Below are 18,121 nucleotides of genomic sequence, written 5' to 3' on the forward strand. Positions count from 1 at the left end.
CTGAACATTCCCTTTCATAGCCCAGGTTTGAAACACTCTTTCTGTAGTATCTGGAAGTGGACATTTTGAGCGAATTCAGGCCTACGGTGAAAACAGAAATATCTTCCCATAAAAAAGAGACAGAAAGATTCTCAGAAACTTAATCGGGATGTGTGTACTCAGTTACCAGAGTTGAAACTTTCTGTTGATACAGTTGTTTGGAAACACTCTTTTTGTCGAATCTGCAAGTGGATATTTGGATAACTTTGAAGATTTCGTTGGAAACGGGAATATCTTCATATAAAATCTAGACAGAAGCATTCTCAGAAACTTCTTTGTGATGTGTTTTCTCTACTTACAGAGTTCAACCTTTCTTTTGATACAGCAGTTTGGAAACACTCTTTTTGTAGAATCGGCAAGTGGATATTTGGATAACTGTGAAGAGTTCGTTGGAAACGGGAATATCTTCATATAAAATCTAGACAGAAGCATTCCAAAAGCTTGTTTGTGATGAGTGTCCTCAACTAACGGTGTTCAACCATTCTTTTGATACAGCAGTTTGGAAACACTCTTTTGGTAGAATCTGCAAGTGGATATTTGGATAACTATGAAAATTTCGTTGGAAACGGGAATATCTTCATATAAAATCTAGACGGAAGCATTCTCAGAAACTTCTTTGACATGAGTTTCCTCAACTAAAGGAGTTCAACCTTTCTTTTCATACAGCAGTTTGGAAACCCTCTTTTAGAAGAATCTGCAAGTGGATATTTGGATAACAGTGAAGATTTCATTGGAAACGGGAATATCTTTATATAAAATCTAAACAGAAGCATTCTCAGAAACTTCATTGTGATGTGTGTCCTCCACTAACAGAGTTCAAACTTTCTTTTGACACTGTAGTTTGGAAACACTCTTTTTGTAGAATCTGCAAGTGGATATTTCGATAACTGTGAAAATTTCGTTGGAAACGGGAATATCTTCATATAAAATCTAGACAAAAGCATTCTCAGAAACTTCTTTGTGGTGTGCGTCCTCAACTAACAGAGTTCAACCTTTCTTTAAATAGAGCAGTTTGGAAACTCTCTTTTTGTAGAATCTGTAAGTGGATATTTGGATAGCTCTAACGATTTCATTGGAAACGGGAATATCTTCATCTAAAATCTACACAGAAGCACTGTCAGAAACTGCTTTGTGATATCTGCATTCAAGTCACAGAGCTGAACATTCCCTTTCATAGCCCAGGTTTGAAACACTCTTTCTGTAGTATCTGGAAGTGGACATTTTGAGCGAATTCAGGCCTACGGTGAAAACAGAAATATCTTCCCATAAAAAAGAGACAGAAAGATTCTCAGAAACTTAATCGGGATGTGTGTACTCAGTTACCAGAGTTGAACCTTTCTGTTGATACAGTAGTTTGGAAACACTCTTTTTGTAGAATCTGCAAGTGGATATTTGGATAACTTTGAAGATTTCGTTGGAAACGGGAATATCTTCATATAAAATCTAGACAGAAGCATTCTCAGAAACTTCTTTGTGATGAGTGTCCTCCACTAACAGAGTTCAACCTTTCTTTTGATTGAGCAGTTTGGAATCCCTCTTTTTGTAGAATCTGTAAGTGGATATTTGGATACCTCTAACAATTTCATTGGAAACGGGAATATCTTCATATAAAATCTAGACAGAAGCATTCTCTGAAACTTCTTTGTGATGTGTGTCCTCAACTAACAGAGTTCAACCTTTCTTTTGGTACAGAAGTTTGAAAACCCCCTTTTGGTAGAATCTGCAAGTGGATATTTGGATAACTGTGAAGATTTCATTGGAAACGGGATTATCTTCATGTAAAATCTAGACAGAAGCATTCTCATAAACTTCTTTGTGATGAGTGTCCTCCCCTAACAGAGTTCAACCTTTGTTTTGATTGAGCAGTTTGGAAACACTCTTTTTGTAGAATCTGTAAGTGGATATTTGGATACCTCTAACAATTTCGTTGGAAACGGGAATATCTTCATATAAAATCTAGACAGAAACATTCTCCGAAACTTCTTTGTGATGTGTGTCCTCAACTAACAGAGTCCAACCTTTCTTTTGATACAGCAGTTTGGAAATAATCTTTCTGTAGAATCTGCAAGTGGATATTTGTATAACTGTGAAGATTTCCTTGGAAACGGGAATATCTTCATATAAAATCTAGACAGAAGCATTCTCAGAAACTTCTTTTTGATGTGCGTCCTCAACTAACAGAGTTCAACCATTCTTTTGATACAGCAGTTTGGAAACCCTCTTTTTGTAGAATCTGCAAGTGGATACTTGGATAAATGTGAAGATTTCCCTGGAAACGGGAATATATTCATAGAAAATCTAGACAGAAGCATTTCCAGAAACTTCTTTGCAATGAGTGTCGTCAACTAACAGAGCTCAACCTTTCTTTTCATACAGCAGTTTTGAAACACCCTTTTTGTAGGATCTGCAAGTGGATATTTGGATAACTTTGAAGATTTCGTTGGAAACGGGAATATCTTCATATAAAATCTAGACAGAAGCATTCTCAGAAACTTCTTTGTGATGTGTTTTCTCTACTTGCAGAGTTCAACCTTTCTTTGATAGAGCAGTTTGGAAACACTCTTTTTGTAGAATCGGCAAGTGGATATTTGGATAACTGTGAAGAGTTCGTTGGAAACGGGAATATCTTCATATAAAATCTAGACAGAAGCATTCTCAAAAGCTTGTTTGTGATGAGTGTCCTCAACTAACGGAGCTCAACCATTCTTTTGATACAGCAGTTTGGATACTCTCTTTTTGTAGAATCTGTAAGTGGATATTTGGATACCTCTAAAGATTTCGTTGGAAACGGGAATATCTTCATATAAAACCTAGACAAAAGCATTCTCAGAAACTTCTTTGTGGTGTGCGTCCTCAACTAACAGAGTTCAACCTTTCTTTAAATAGAGCAGTTTGGAAACCCTCTTTTTGTAGAATCTGTAAGTGGATATTTGGATAGCTCTAACGATTTCGTTGGAAACGGGAATATCTTCATCTAAAATCTAGACAGAAACACTGTCAGAAACTGCTTTGTGATATCTGCATTCAAGTCACAAAGCTGAACATTCCCTTTCATAGACCATGTTTGAAACAGACTTTTTGTAGTATCTGGAAGTGGACATTTTGAGCGAATTCAGGCCTACGGTGAAAACAGAAATATCTTCCCATAAAAAAGAGACAGAAAGATTCTCAGAAACTTAATCGGGATGTGTGTACTCGGTTTCCAGAGTTGAACCTTTCTGTTGATACAGTAGTTTGGAAACACTCTTTTTGATGAATCTGCAGGTGGATATTTGGATAACTATGAAGATTTCGTTGGAAACGGGAATATCTTCCTATAAAATCTAGACAGAAGCATTCTCAGAAACATCTTTTTGATGTGTGTCTTCAACTAAACGAGTTCCACCTTTCTTTTGATAGAGCAGTTTGGAAACACTCTTTTTGTAGAATCTGTAAGTGGATATTTGGATACCTCTAACAATTTCATTGGAAACGGGAATATCTTCATATAAAATCTAGACAGAAGCATTCTCAAAAACTTCTTTGTGATGTGTGTCCTCAACTAAGAGAGTTCAACCTTTCTTTTGATACAGAAGTTTGAAAACCCCCTTTCGGTAGAATTTGCAAGTGGATATTTGGATAACTGTGAAGATTTCGTTGGAAACGGGAGTATCTTCATGTAAAATCTAGACATTAGCATTCTCATAAACTTCTTTGTGATGAGTGTCCTCCACTAACAGAGTTCAACCTTTCTTTTGATTGAGCAGTTTGGAAACACTCTTTTTGTAGAATCTGTAAGTGGATATTTGGATACCTCTAACAATTTCGTTGGAAACGGGAATATCTTCATATAAAATCTAGACAGAAACGTTCTTCGAAAATTCTTTGTGATGTGTGTCCTCAACTAACAGATTCCTACCTTTCTTTTGATACAGCAGTTTCGAAACAATCTTTCTGTAGAATCTGCAAGTGGATATTTGGATAACTGTGAAGATTTTGTTGGAAACGGGAATCTCTTCATATAAAATCTAGACAGAAGCATTCTCAGAAACTTCTTTTTGATGTGTGTCCTCAACTAACAGAGTTCAACCATTCTTTTGATACAGCACTTTGGAAACCCTCTTTTTGTAGAATGTGCAAATGGATACTTGGATAAATGTGAAGATTTTCCTGGAAACGGGAATATCTTCATATAAAATCTAGACAGAAGCATTTCCAGAAACTTCTTTGCAATGAGTGTCCTCAACTAGCAGAGTTCAAGCTTTCTTTTCATACAGCAGTTTTGAAACACTCTTTTTGTAGGATCTGCAAGTGGATATTTGGATAACTGTGAAGATTTCGTTGGAAACGGGAATATCTTCATATAAAATCTAGACAGAAGCATTCTCAGAAACTTCTTTGTGGTGTGCGTCCTCAACTAACAGAGTTCAACCTTTCTTTAAATAGAGCAGTTTGGAAACTCTCTTTTGTAGAATCTTTAAGTGGATATTTGGATAGCTCTAACGATTTTGTTGGAAACGGGAATATCTTCACCTAAAACCTACACAGAAGCACTGTCAGAAACTGCTTTGTGATATCTGCATTCATGTCACAGAGCTGAACATTCCCTTTCATAGACCAGGTTTGAAACACTCTTTCTGTAGTATCTGGAAGTGGACATTTTGAGCGAATTCAGGCCTACGGTGAAAACAGAAATATCTTCCCATAAAAAAAAGACAGAAAGATTCTCAGAAACTTAATCAGGATGTGTGTACTCAGTTTCCAGAGTTGAACCATTCTGTTGATACAGTAGTTTGGAAACACTCTTTTTGTAGAATCTGCAGGTGGATATTTGGATAACTGTGAAGATTTCGTTGGAAACGGGAATATCCTCATATGAAATCTACACAGAAGCATTCTCAGAAGCTTCTTTGTGATGAGTGTCCTCCACTAACAGAAATCAACCATTCTTTTGATTGAGCAGTTTGGAATCACTCTTTTTGTAGAATCTGTAAGTGGATATTTGGATACCTCTAAAGATTTCGTTGGAAACGGGAATATCTTCATATAAAATCTAGACAGAAGCATTCTCAGAAACTTCTTTGTGATGTGTTTTCTCTACTTACAGTGTTCAACCTTTCTTTTGATACAGCAGTTTGGAAACACTCTTTTTGTAGAATCCGCAAGTGGATATTTGGATAACTGTGAAGAGTTCGTTGGAAACGGGAATATCTTCATATAAAATCTAGACAGAAGCATTCTCAAAAGCTTGTTTGTGATGAGTGTCCTCAACTAACGGAGCTCAACCATTCTTTTGATACAGCAGTTTGGAAACACTCTTTTGGTAGAATCTGCAAGTGGATATTTGGATAACTGTGAAAATTTCGTTGGAAACGGGAATATCTTCATATAAAATCTACACGGAAGCAGTCTCAGAAACTTCTTTGACATGAGTTTCCTCAACTAAAGGAGTCCAACCTTTCTTTTCATGCAGCAGTTTGGAAACCCTCTTTTAGAAGAATCTGCAAGTGGATATTTGGATAACAGTGAAGATTTTGTTGGAAACGGGAATATCTTCATATAAAATCTAAACAGAAGCATTCTCAGAAACTTCATTGTGATGTGTGTCTTCCACTAACAGAGTTCAAACTTTCTTTTGACACTGTAGTTTGGGAACACTCTTTTTGTAGAATCTGCAAGTGGATATTTGGGTAACTGTGAAGATTTCGTTGGAAATGGGAATATCTTCAAATAAAATCTAGACAGAAGCATTCTCAGAAACATCTTTTTGATGTGTCTTCAACTAACCGAGTTCCACCTTTCTTTTGATAGAGCAGTTTGGAAACATTCTTTTTGTAGAATCTGTAAGTGGATATTTGGATACCTCTAACAATTTCATTGGAAACGGGAATATCTTCATATAAAATCTAGACAGAAGCATTCTCCGAAACTTCTTTGTGATGTGTGTCCTCAACTAACAGAGTTCCATCTTTCTTTTGATACAGAAGTTTGAAAACCCCCTTTTGGTAGAATCTGCAAGTGGATATTTGGATAACTGTGAAGATTTCGTTGGAAACGGGAATATCTTCATATAAAATCTAGACAGAAGCATTCTCAGAAGCTTCTTTGTGAGGAGTGTCCTCAACTAACAGAGTTCAACCATTCTTTTGATACAGCAGTTTGGATACTCTCTTTTTGTAGAATCTGTAAGTGGATATTTGGATACCTCTAAAGATTTCATTGGAAACGGGAATATCTTCATATAAAATCCAGACAAAAGCATTCTCAGAAACTTCTTTGTGGTGTGCGTCCTCAACTAACAGAGTTCAACCTTTCTTTAAAGAGAGCAGTTTGGAAACTCTCTTTTTGTAGAATCTGTAAGTGGATATAGGGATACCTCTAACGATTTCATTGGAAACGGGAATATCTTCATCGAAAATCTACACAGAAGCACTTTCAGAAACTGCTTTGTGATATCTGCATTCAAGTCACAGAGCTGAACATTCCCTTTCATAGCCCAGGTATGAAACACTCTTTCTGTAGTATCTGGAAGTGGACATTTTGAGCGAATTCAGGCCTACGGTGAAAACAGAAATATCTTCCCATAAAAAAGAGACAGAAAGATTCTCAGAAACTTAATCGGGATGTGTGTACTCAGTTACCAGAGTTGAACCTTTCTGTTGATACAGTAGTTGGGAAACACTCTTTTTGTAGAATCTGCAAGTGGATATTTGGATAACTTTGAAGATTTCGTTGGAAACGGGAATATCTTCATATAACATCTAGACAGAAGCATTCTCAGAAACTTCTTTGTGATGTGTTTTCTCTACTTACAGAGTTCAACTTTTCTTTTGATACAGATGTTTGGAAACACTCTTTTTGTAGAATCGGCAAGTGGATATTTGGATAACTGTGAAGAGTTCGTTGGAAACGGGAATATCTTCATATAAAATCTAGACAGAAGCATTCTCAAAAGCTTGTTTGTGATGAGTGTCCTCAACTAACGGAGCTCAACCATTCTTTGGATACAGCAGTTTGGAAACACTCTTTTGGTAGAATCTCCAAGTGGATATTTGGATAACTGCGAAAATTTCGTTGGAAACGGGAATATCTTCATATAAAATCTAGACGGAAGCATTCTCAGAAACTTCTTTGACATGAGTTTCCTCAACTAAAGGAGTTCAACCTTTCTTTTCATACAGCAGTTTGGAAACCCTCTTTTAGAAGAATCTGCAAGTGGATATTTGGATAACAGTGAAGATTTCGTTGGAAACGGGAATATCCTCATATAAAATCTAGACAAAAGCATTCTCAGAAACTTCCTTGTGGTGTGCGTCCTCGACTAACAGAGTTCAACCTTTCTTTAAATAGAGCAGTTTGGAAACTCTCTTTTTGTAGAATCTGTAAGTGGATATTTGGATACCTCTAACGATTTCGTTGGAAACGGGAATATCTTCATCAAAAATCTACACAGAAGCACTGTCAGAAACTGCTTTGTGATATCTGCATTCAAGTCACAGAGCTGAACATTCCCTTTCATAGCCCAGGTTTGAAACACTCTTTCTGTAGTATCTGGAAGTGGACATTTTGAGCGAATTCAGGCCTACGGTGAAAACAGAAATATCTTCCCATAAAAAAGAGACAGAAAGATTCTCAGAAACTTAATCGGGATGTGTGTACTCAGTTACCAGAGTTGAAACTTTCTGTTGATACAGTTGTTTGGAAACACTCTTTTTGTCGAATCTGCAAGTGGATATTTGGATAACTTTGAAGATTTCGTTGGAAACGGGAATATCTTCATATAAAATCTAGACAGAAGCATTCTCAGAAACTTCTTTGTGATGTGTTTTCTCTACTTACAGAGTTCAACCTTTCTTTTGATACAGCAGTTTGGAAACACTCTTTTTGTAGAATCGGCAAGTGGATATTTGGATAACTGTGAAGAGTTCGTTGGAAACGGGAATATCTTCATATAAAATCTAGACAGAAGCATTCCAAAAGCTTGTTTGTGATGAGTGTCCTCAACTAACGGTGCTCAACCATTCTTTTGATACAGCAGTTTGGAAACACTCTTTTGGTAGAATCTGCAAGTGGATATTTGGATAACTATGAAAATTTCGTTGGAAACGGGAATATCTTCATATAAAATGTAGACGGAAGCATTCTCAGAAACTTCTTTGACATGAGTTTCCTCAACTAAAGGAGTTCAACCTTTCTTTTCATACAGCAGTTTGGAAACCCTCTTTTAGAAGAATCTGCAAGTGGATATTTGGATAACAGTGAAGATTTCATTGGAAACGGGAATATCTTTATATAAAATCTAAACAGAAGCATTCTCAGAAACTTCATTGTGATGTGTGTCCTCCACTAACAGAGTTCAAACTTTCTTTTGACACTGTAGTTTGGAAACACTCTTTTTGTAGAATCTGCAAGTGGATATTTCGATAACTGTGAAAATTTCGTTGGAAACGGGAATATCTTCATATAAAATCTAGACAAAAGCATTCTCAGAAACTTCTTTGTGGTGTGCGTCCTCAACTAACAGAGTTCAACCTTTCTTTAAATAGAGCAGTTTGGAAACTCTCTTTTTGTAGAATCTGTAAGTGGATATTTGGATAGCTCTAACGATTTCGTTGGAAACGGGAATATCTTCATCTAAAATCTACACAGAAGCACTGTCAGAAACTGCTTTGTGATATCTGCATTCAAGTCACAGAGCTGAACATTCCCTTTCATAGCCCAGGTTTGAAACACTCTTTCTGTAGTATCTGGAAGTGGACATTTTGAGCGAATTCAGGCCTACGGTGAAAACAGAAATATCTTCCCATAAAAAAGAGACAGAAAGATTCTCAGAAACTTAATCGGGATGTGTGTACTCAGTTACCAGAGTTGAACCTTTCTGTTGATACAGTAGTTTGGAAACACTCTTTTTGTAGAATCTGCAAGTGGATATTTGGATAACTTTGAAGATTTCGTTGGAAACGGGAATATCTTCATATAACATCTAGACAGAAGCATTCTCAGAAACTTCTTTGTGATATGTTTTCTCTACTTACAGAGTTCAACCTTTCTTTTGATACAGCAGTTTGGAAACACTCTTTTTGTAGAATCTGCAAGTGGATATTTCGATAACTGTGAAGATTTCGTTGGAAATGGGAATATCTTCAAATAAAATCTAGACAGAAGCATTCTCAGAAACATCTTTTCGATGTGTGTCTTCAACTAACCGAGTTCCACCTTTCTTTTGACAGAGCAGTTTGGAAACACACTTTTTGTAGAATCTGTAAGTGGATATTTGGATACCTCTAACAATTTCATTGGAAACGGGAATATCTTCATATAAAATCTAGACAGAAGCATTCTCCGAAACTTCTTTGTGATGTGTGTCCTCAACTAACAGAGTTCAACCTTTCTTTTGATACAGAAGTTTGAAAACCCCCTTTTGGTAGAATCTGCAAGTGGATATTTGGATAACTGTGAAGATTTCGTTGGAAACGGGAATATCTTCATATAAAATCTAGACAGAAGCATTCTCAGAGCTTCTTTGTGATGAGTGTCCTCAACTAACAGAGTTCAACCATAGTTTTGATACAGCAGTTTGGATACTCTCTTTTTGTAGAATCTGTAAGTGGATATTTGGATACCTCTAAAGATTTCGTTGGAAACGGGAATATCTTCATATAAAATCTAGACAAAAGCATTCTCAGAAACTTCCTTGTGGTGTGCGTCCTCAACTAACAGAGTTCAACCTTTCTTTAAATAGAGCAGTTTGGAAACTCTCTTTTTGTAGAATCTGTAAGTGGATATTTGGATAGCTCTAAGGATTTCGTTGGAAACGGGAATATCTTCATCTAAAATCTACACAGAAGCACTGTCAGAAAATGCTTTGTGATATCTGCATTCAAGTCACAGAGCTGAACATTCCCTTTCATAGCCCAGGTTTGAAACACACTTTCTGTAGTATCTGGAAGTGGACATTTTGAGCGAATTCAGGCCTACGGTGAAAACAGAAATATCTTCCCATAAAAAAGAGACAGAAAGATTCTCAGAAACTTAATCGGGATGTGTGTACTCAGTTACCAGAGTTGAACCTTTCTGTTGATACAGTAGTTGGGAAACACTCTTTTTGTAGAATCTGCAAGTGGATATTTGGATAACTTTGAAGATTTCGTTGGAAACGGGAATATCTTCATATAACATCTAGACAGAAGCATTCTCAGAAACTTCTTTGTGATGTGTTTTCTCTACTTACAGAGTTCAACTTTTCTTTTGATACAGATGTTTGGAAACACTCTTTTTGTAGAATCGGCAAGTGGATATTTGGATAACTGTGAAGAGTTCGTTGGAAACGGGAATATCTTCATATAAAATCTAGACAGAAGCATTCTCAAAAGCTTGTTTGTGATGAGTGTCCTCAACTAACGGAGCTCAACCATTCTTTTGATACAGCAGTTTGGAAACACTCTTTTGGTAGAATCTCCAAGTGGATATTTGGATAACTGCGAAAATTTCGTTGGAAACGGGAATATCTTCATATAAAATCTAGACGGAAGCACTCTCAGAAACTTCTTTGACATGAGTTTCCTCAACTAAAGGAGTTCAACCTTTCTTTTCATACAGCAGTTTGGAAACCCTCTTTTAGAAGAATCTGCAAGTGGATATTTGGATAACAGTGAAGATTTCGTTGGAAACGGGAATATCCTCATATAAAATCTAGACAAAAGCATTCTCAGAAACTTCCTTGTGGTGTGCGTCCTCGACTAACAGAGTTCAACCTTTCTTTAAATAGAGCAGTTTGGAAACTCTCTTTTTGTAGAATCTGTAAGTGGATATTTGGATACCTCTAACGATTTCGTTGGAAACGGGAATATCTTCATCAAAAATCTACACAGAAGCACTGTCAGAAACTGCTTTGTGATATCTGCATTCAAGTCACAGAGCTGAACATTCCCTTTCATAGCCCAGGTTTGAAACACTCTTTCTGTAGTATCTGGAAGTGGACATTTTGAGCGAATTCAGGCCTACGGTGAAAACAGAAATATCTTCCCATAAAAAAGAGACAGAAAGATTCTCAGAAACTTAATCGGGATGTGTGTACTCAGTTACCAGAGTTGAAACTTTCTGTTGATACAGTTGTTTGGAAACACTCTTTTTGTCGAATCTGCAAGTGGATATTTGGATAACTTTGAAGATTTCGTTGGAAACGGGAATATCTTCATATAAAATCTAGACAGAAGCATTCTCAGAAACTTCTTTGTGATGTGTTTTCTCTACTTACAGAGTTCAACCTTTCTTTTGATACAGCAGTTTGGAAACACTCTTTTTGTAGAATCGGCAAGTGGATATTTGGATAACTGTGAAGAGTTCGTTGGAAACGGGAATATCTTCATATAAAATCTAGACAGAAGCATTCCAAAAGCTTGTTTGTGATGAGTGTCCTCAACTAACGGTGCTCAACCATTCTTTTGATACAGCAGTTTGGAAACACTCTTTTGGTAGAATCTGCAAGTGGATATTTGGATAACTATGAAAATTTCGTTGGAAACGGGAATATCTTCATATAAAATCTAGACGGAAGCATTCTCAGAAACTTCTTTGACATGAGTTTCCTCAACTAAAGGAGTTCAACCTTTCTTTTCATACAGCAGTTTGGAAACCATCTTTTAGAAGAATCTGCATGTGGATATTTGGATAGCAGTGAAGATTTCGTTGGAAACGGGAATATCTTCATATAAAATCTAAACAGAAGCATTCTCAGAAACTTCATTGTGATGTGTGTCCTCCACTAACAGAGTTCAAACTTTCTTTTGACACTGTAGTCTGGAAACACTCTTTTTGTAGAATCTGCAAGTGGATACTTCGATAACTGTGAAGATTTCGTTGGAAATGGGAATATCTTCAAATAAAATCTAGACAGAAGCATTCTCAGAAACATCTTTTCGATGTGTGTCTTCAACTAAACGAGTTCCACCTTTCTTTTGATAGAGCAGTTTGGAAACACTCTTTTTGTAGAATCTGTAAGTGGATATTTGGATACCTCTAACAATTTCATTGGAAACGGGAATATCTTCATATAAAATCTAGACAGAAGCATTCTCAAAAACTTCTTTGTGATGTGTGTCCTCAACTAAGAGAGTTCAACCTTTCTTTTGATACAGAAGTTTGAAAACCCCCTTTCGGTAGAATTTGCAAGTGGATATTTGGATAACTGTGAAGATTTCGTTGGAAACGGGAGTATCTTCATGTAAAATCTAGACAGAAGCATTCTCATAAACTTCTTTGTGATGAGTGTCCTCCACTAACAGAGTTCAACCTTTCTTTTGATTGAGCAGTTTGGAAACACTCTTTTTGTAGAATCTGTAAGTGGATATTTGGATACCTCTAACAATTTCGTTGGAAACGGGAATATCTTCATATAAAATCTAGACAGAAACATTCTTCGAAAATTCTTTGTGATGTGTGTCCTCAACTAACAGATTCCTACCTTTCTTTTGATACAGCAGTTTCGAAACAATCTTTCTGTAGAATCTGCAAGTGGATATTTGGATAACTGTGAAGATTTTGTTGGAAACGGGAATCTCTTCATATAAAATCTAGACAGAAGCATTCTCAGAAACTTCTTTTTGATGTGTGTCCTCAACTAACAGAGTTCAACCATTCTTTTGATACAGCACTTTGGAAACCCTCTTTTTGTAGAATGTGCAAATGGATACTTGGATAAATGTGAAGATTTTCCTGGAAACGGGAATATCTTCATATAAAATCTAGACAGAAGCATTAACAGAAACTTCTTTGCAATGAGTGTCCTCAACTAGCAGAGTTCAAGCTTTCTTTTCATACAGCAGTTTTGAAACACTCTTTTTGTAGGATCTGCAAGTGGATATTTGGATAACTGTGAAGATTTCGTTGGAAACGGGAATATCTTCATATAAAATCTAGACAGAAGCATTCTCAGAAACTTCTTTGTGGTGTGCGTCCTCAACTAACAGAGTTCAACCTTTCTTTAAATAGAGCAGTTTGGAAACTCTCTTTTGTAGAATCTTTAAGTGGATATTTGGATAGCTCTAACGATTTTGTTGGAAACGGGAATATCTTCACCTAAAACCTACACAGAAGCACTGTCAGAAACTGCTTTGTGATATCTGCATTCATGTCACAGAGCTGAACATTCCCTTTCATAGACCAGGTTTGAAACACTCTTTCTGTAGTATCTGGAAGTGGACATTTTGAGCGAATTCAGGCCTACGGTGAAAACAGAAATATCTTCCCATAAAAAAAAGACAGAAAGATTCTCAGAAACTTAATCAGGATGTGTGTACTCAGTTTCCAGAGTTGAACCATTCTGTTGATACAGTAGTTTGGAAACACTCTTTTTGTAGAATCTGCAGGTGGATATTTGGATAACTGTGAAGATTTCGTTGGAAACGGGAATATCCTCATATGAAATCTACACAGAAGCATTCTCAGAAGCTTCTTTGTGATGAGTGTCCTCCACTAACAGAATTCAACCATTCTTTTGATTGAGCAGTTTGGAATCACTCTTTTTGTAGAATCTGTAAGTGGATATTTGGATACCTCTAAAGATTTCGTTGGAAACGGGAATATCTTCATATAAAATCTAGACAGAAGCATTCTCAGAAACTTCTTTGTGATGTGTTTTCTCTACTTACAGTGTTCAACCTTTCTTTTGATACAGCAGTTTGGAAACACTCTTTTTGTAGAATCGGCAAGTGGATATTTGGATAACTGTGAAGAGTTCGTTGGAAACGGGAATATCTTCATATAAAATCTAGACAGAAGCATTCTCAAAAGCTTGTTTGTGATGAGTGTCCTCAACTAACGGAGCTCAACCATTCTTTTGATACTGCAGTCTGGAAACACTCTTTTGGTAGAATCTGCAAGTGGATATTTGGATAACTGTGAAAATTTCTTTGGAAACGGGAATATCTTCGTATAAAATCTAGACGGAAGCATTCTCAGAAACTTCTTTGACATGAGTTTCCTCAACTAAAGGAGTCCAACCTTTCTTTTCATGCAGCAGTTTGGAAACCCTCTTTTAGAAGAATCTGCAAGTGGATATTTGGATAACAGTGAAGATTTTGTTGGAAACGGGAATATCTTCATATAAAATCTAAACAGAAGCATTCTCAGAAACTTCATTGTGATGTGTGTCTTCCACTAACAGAGTTCAAACTTTCTTTTGACACTGTAGTTTGGAAACACTCTTTTTGTAGAATCTGCAAGTGGATATTTGGAAAACTGTGAAGATTTCGTTGGAAATGGGAATATCTTCAAATAAAATCTAGACAGAAGCATTCTCAGAAACATCTTTTTGATGTGTCTTCAACTAACCGAGTTCCACCTTTCTTTTGATAGAGCAGTTTGGAAACATTCTTTTTGTAGAATCTGTAAGTGGATATTTGGATACCTCTAACAATTTCATTGGAAACGGGAATATCTTCATATAAAATCTAGACAGAAGCATTCTCCGAAACTTCTTTGTGATGTGTGTCCTCAACTAACAGAGTTCCATCTTTCTTTTGATACAGAAGTTTGAAAACCCCCTTTTGGTAGAATCTGCAAGTGGATATTTGGATAACTGTGAAGATTTCGTTGGAAACGGGAATATCTTCATATAAAATCTAGACAGAAGCATTCTCAGAAGCTTCTTTGTGAGGAGTGTCCTCAACTAACAGAGTTCAACCATTCTTTTGATACAGCAGTTTGGATACTCTCTTTTTGTAGAATCTGTAAGTGGATATTTGGATACCTCTAAAGATTTCATTGGAAACGGGAATATCTTCATATAAAATCCAGACAAAAGCATTCTCAGAAACTTCTTTGTGGTGTGCGTCCTCAACTAACAGAGTTCAACCTTTCTTTAAATAGAGCAGTTTGGAAACTCTCTTTTTGTAGAATCTGTAAGTGGATATAGGGATACCTCTAACGATTTCATTGGAAACGGGAATATCTTCATCGAAAATCTACACAGAAGCACTTTCAGAAACTGCTTTGTGATATCTGCATTCAAGTCACAGAGCTGAACATTCCCTTTCATAGCCCAGGTATGAAACACTCTTTCTGTAGTATCTGGAAGTGGACATTTTGAGCGAATTCAGGCCTACGGTGAAAACAGAAATATCTTCCCATAAAAAAGAGACAGAAAGATTCTCAGAAACTTAATCGGGATGTGTGTACTCAGTTTCCAGAGTTGAACTTTCTGTTGATACAGTAGTTGGGAAACACTCTTTTTGTAGAATCTGCAAGTGGATATTTGGGTAACTTTGAAGATTTTGTTGGAAACGGGAATATCTTCATATAAAATCTAGACAAAAGCATTCACAGAAACTTCTTTGTGATGTGTTTTCTCTACTTACAGAGTTCCACATTTCTTTTGATACAGCAGTTTGGAAACACTCTTTTTGTAGAATCGGCAAATGGATATTAGGATAACTGTGAAGAGTTCGTTGGAGACGGGAATATCTTCATATAAAATCTAGACAGAAGCATTCTCAAAAGCTTGTTTGTGATGAGTGTCCTCAACTAACGGAGCTCAACCATTCTTTTGATACAGCAGTTTGGAAACTCTCTTTTCGTAGAATCCGCAAGGGGATATTTGGATAACTGTGAAAATTTCGTTGGAAACGGGAATATCTTCGTATAAAATCTAGACGGAAGCATTCTCAGAAACTTCTTTGACATGAGTTTCCTCAACTAAAGGAGTTCAACCTTTCTTTTCATACAGCAGTTTGGAAACCCTCTTTTAGAGGCATCTGCAAGTGGATATTTGGATAACAGTGAAGATTTCATTGGAAACGGGAATATCTTCATATAAAATCTAAACAGAAGCATTCTCAGAAACTTCATTGTGATGTATTTCCTCCACTAACAGAGTTCAAACTTTCTTTTGACACTGTAGTTTGGAAACACTCTTTTTGTAGAATCTGCAAGTGGATATTTGGATAACTGTGAAGATTTCGTTGGAAACCGGAATATCTTCATATAAAATCTAAACAGAAGCATTCTCAGAAACTTCATTGTGATGTGTGTCCTCCACTAACAGAGTTCAAACTTCCTTTTGACACTGTAGTTTGGAAACACTCTTTTTGTAGAATCTGCAAGTGGATATTTCGATAACTGTGAAAATTTCTTTGGAAAGGGGAATATCTTCAAATAAAATCTAGACAGAAGCATTCTCAGAAACATCTTTTCGATGTGTGTCTTCAACTAACCGAGTTCCACCTTTCTTTTGACAGAGCAGTTTGGAAACACACTTTTTGTAGAATCTGTAAGTGGATATTTGGATACCTCTAACAATTTCATTGGAAACGGGAATATCTTCATATAAAATCTAGACAGAAGCACTCTCCGAAACTTCTTTGTGATGTGTGTCCTTAACTAACAGAGTTCAACCTTTCTTTTGATACAGAAGTTTGGATACTCCCTTTTTGTAGAATCTGTAGGTGTATATTTGGATACCTCTAAAGATTTCGTTGGAAACGAGAATATCTTCGTATAAAATCTAGACAAAAGCATTCTCAGAAACTTCTTTGTGGTGTGCGTCCTCAACTAACAGAGTTCAACCTTTCTTTAAATAGAGCAGTTTGGAAACTCTCTTTTTGTAGAATCTGTAAGTGGATATTTGGATAGCTCTAAGGATTTCTTTGGAAACGGGAATATCTTCATCTAAAATCTACACAGAAGCACTGTCAGAAACTGCTTTGTGATATCTGCATTCAAGTCACAGAGCTGAACATTCCCTTTCATAGCCCAGGTTTGAAACACTCTTTCTGTAGTATCTGGAAGTGGACATTTTGAGCGAATTCAGGCCTACGGTGAAAACAGAAATATCTTCCCATAAAAAAGAGACGGAAAGATTCTCAGAAACTTAATCAGGATGTGTGTACTCAGTTACCAGAGTTGAACCTTTCTGTTGATACAGTAGTTGGGAAAGACTCTTTTTGTAGAATCTGCAAGTGGATGTTTGTATAACTTTGAAGATTTCGTTGGAAACGGGAATATCTTCATATAAAATCTAGACAGAAGCATTCTCAGAAACTTCTTTGTGATGTGTTTTCTCTACTTACAGAGTTCAACCTTTCTTTTGATACAGCAGTTTGGAAACACTCTTTTTGTAGAATCGGCAAGTGGATATTTGGATAACTGTGAAGAGTTCGTTAGAAACGGGAATATCTTCATATAAAATCTAGACAGAAGCATTCTCAAAAGCTTGTTTGTGATGAGTGTCCTCAACTAACGGAGCTCAACCATTCTTTTGAATCAGCAGTTTGGAAACACTCTTTTGGTAGAATCTGCAAGTGGATATTTGGATAACTGTGAAAATTTCGTTGGAAACGGGAATATCTTCATATAAAATCTAGACGGAAGCATTCTCAGAAACTTCTTTGACATGAGTTTCCTCAACCAAAGGAGTTCAACCTTTCTTTTCATACAGCAGTTTGGAAACCCTCTTTTAGAAGGATCTGCAAGTGGATATTTGGATAACAGTGAAGATTTCGTTGGAAACGGGAATATCTTCATATAAAATCTAAACAGAAGCATTCTCAGAAACTTCATTGTGATGTGTGTCCTCCACTAACAGAGTTCAAACTTTCTTTTGACACTGTAGTTTGGAAACACTCTTTTTGTAGAATCTGCAAGTGGATATTTCGATAACTGTGAAGATTTCGTTGGAAATGGGAATATCTTCAAATAAAATCTAGACAGAAGCATTCTCAGAAACATCTTTTCGATGTGTGTCTTCAACTAACCGAGTTCCACCTTTCTTTTGACAGAGCAGTTTGGAAACACACTTTTTGTAGAATCTGTAAGTGGATATTTGGATACCTCTAACAATTTCATTGGAAACGGGAATATCTTCATATAAAATCTAGACAGAAGCATTCTCCGAAACTTCTTTGTGATGTGTGTCCTCAACTAACAGAGTTCAACCTTTCTTTTGATACAGAAGTTTGAAAACCCCTTTTGGTAGAATCTGCAAGTGGATATTTGGATAACTGTGAAGATTTCATTGGAAACGGGAATATCTTCATATAAAATCTAGACAGAAGCATTCTCAGAAGCTTCTTTGTGATGAGTGTCCTCAACTAACAGAGTTCAACCA

Source organism: Gorilla gorilla, chromosome 15 (assembly GCF_029281585.2).
Source record: "Gorilla gorilla gorilla isolate KB3781 chromosome 15, NHGRI_mGorGor1-v2.1_pri, whole genome shotgun sequence".
Lineage (NCBI taxonomy): Eukaryota > Metazoa > Chordata > Mammalia > Primates > Hominidae > Gorilla > Gorilla gorilla.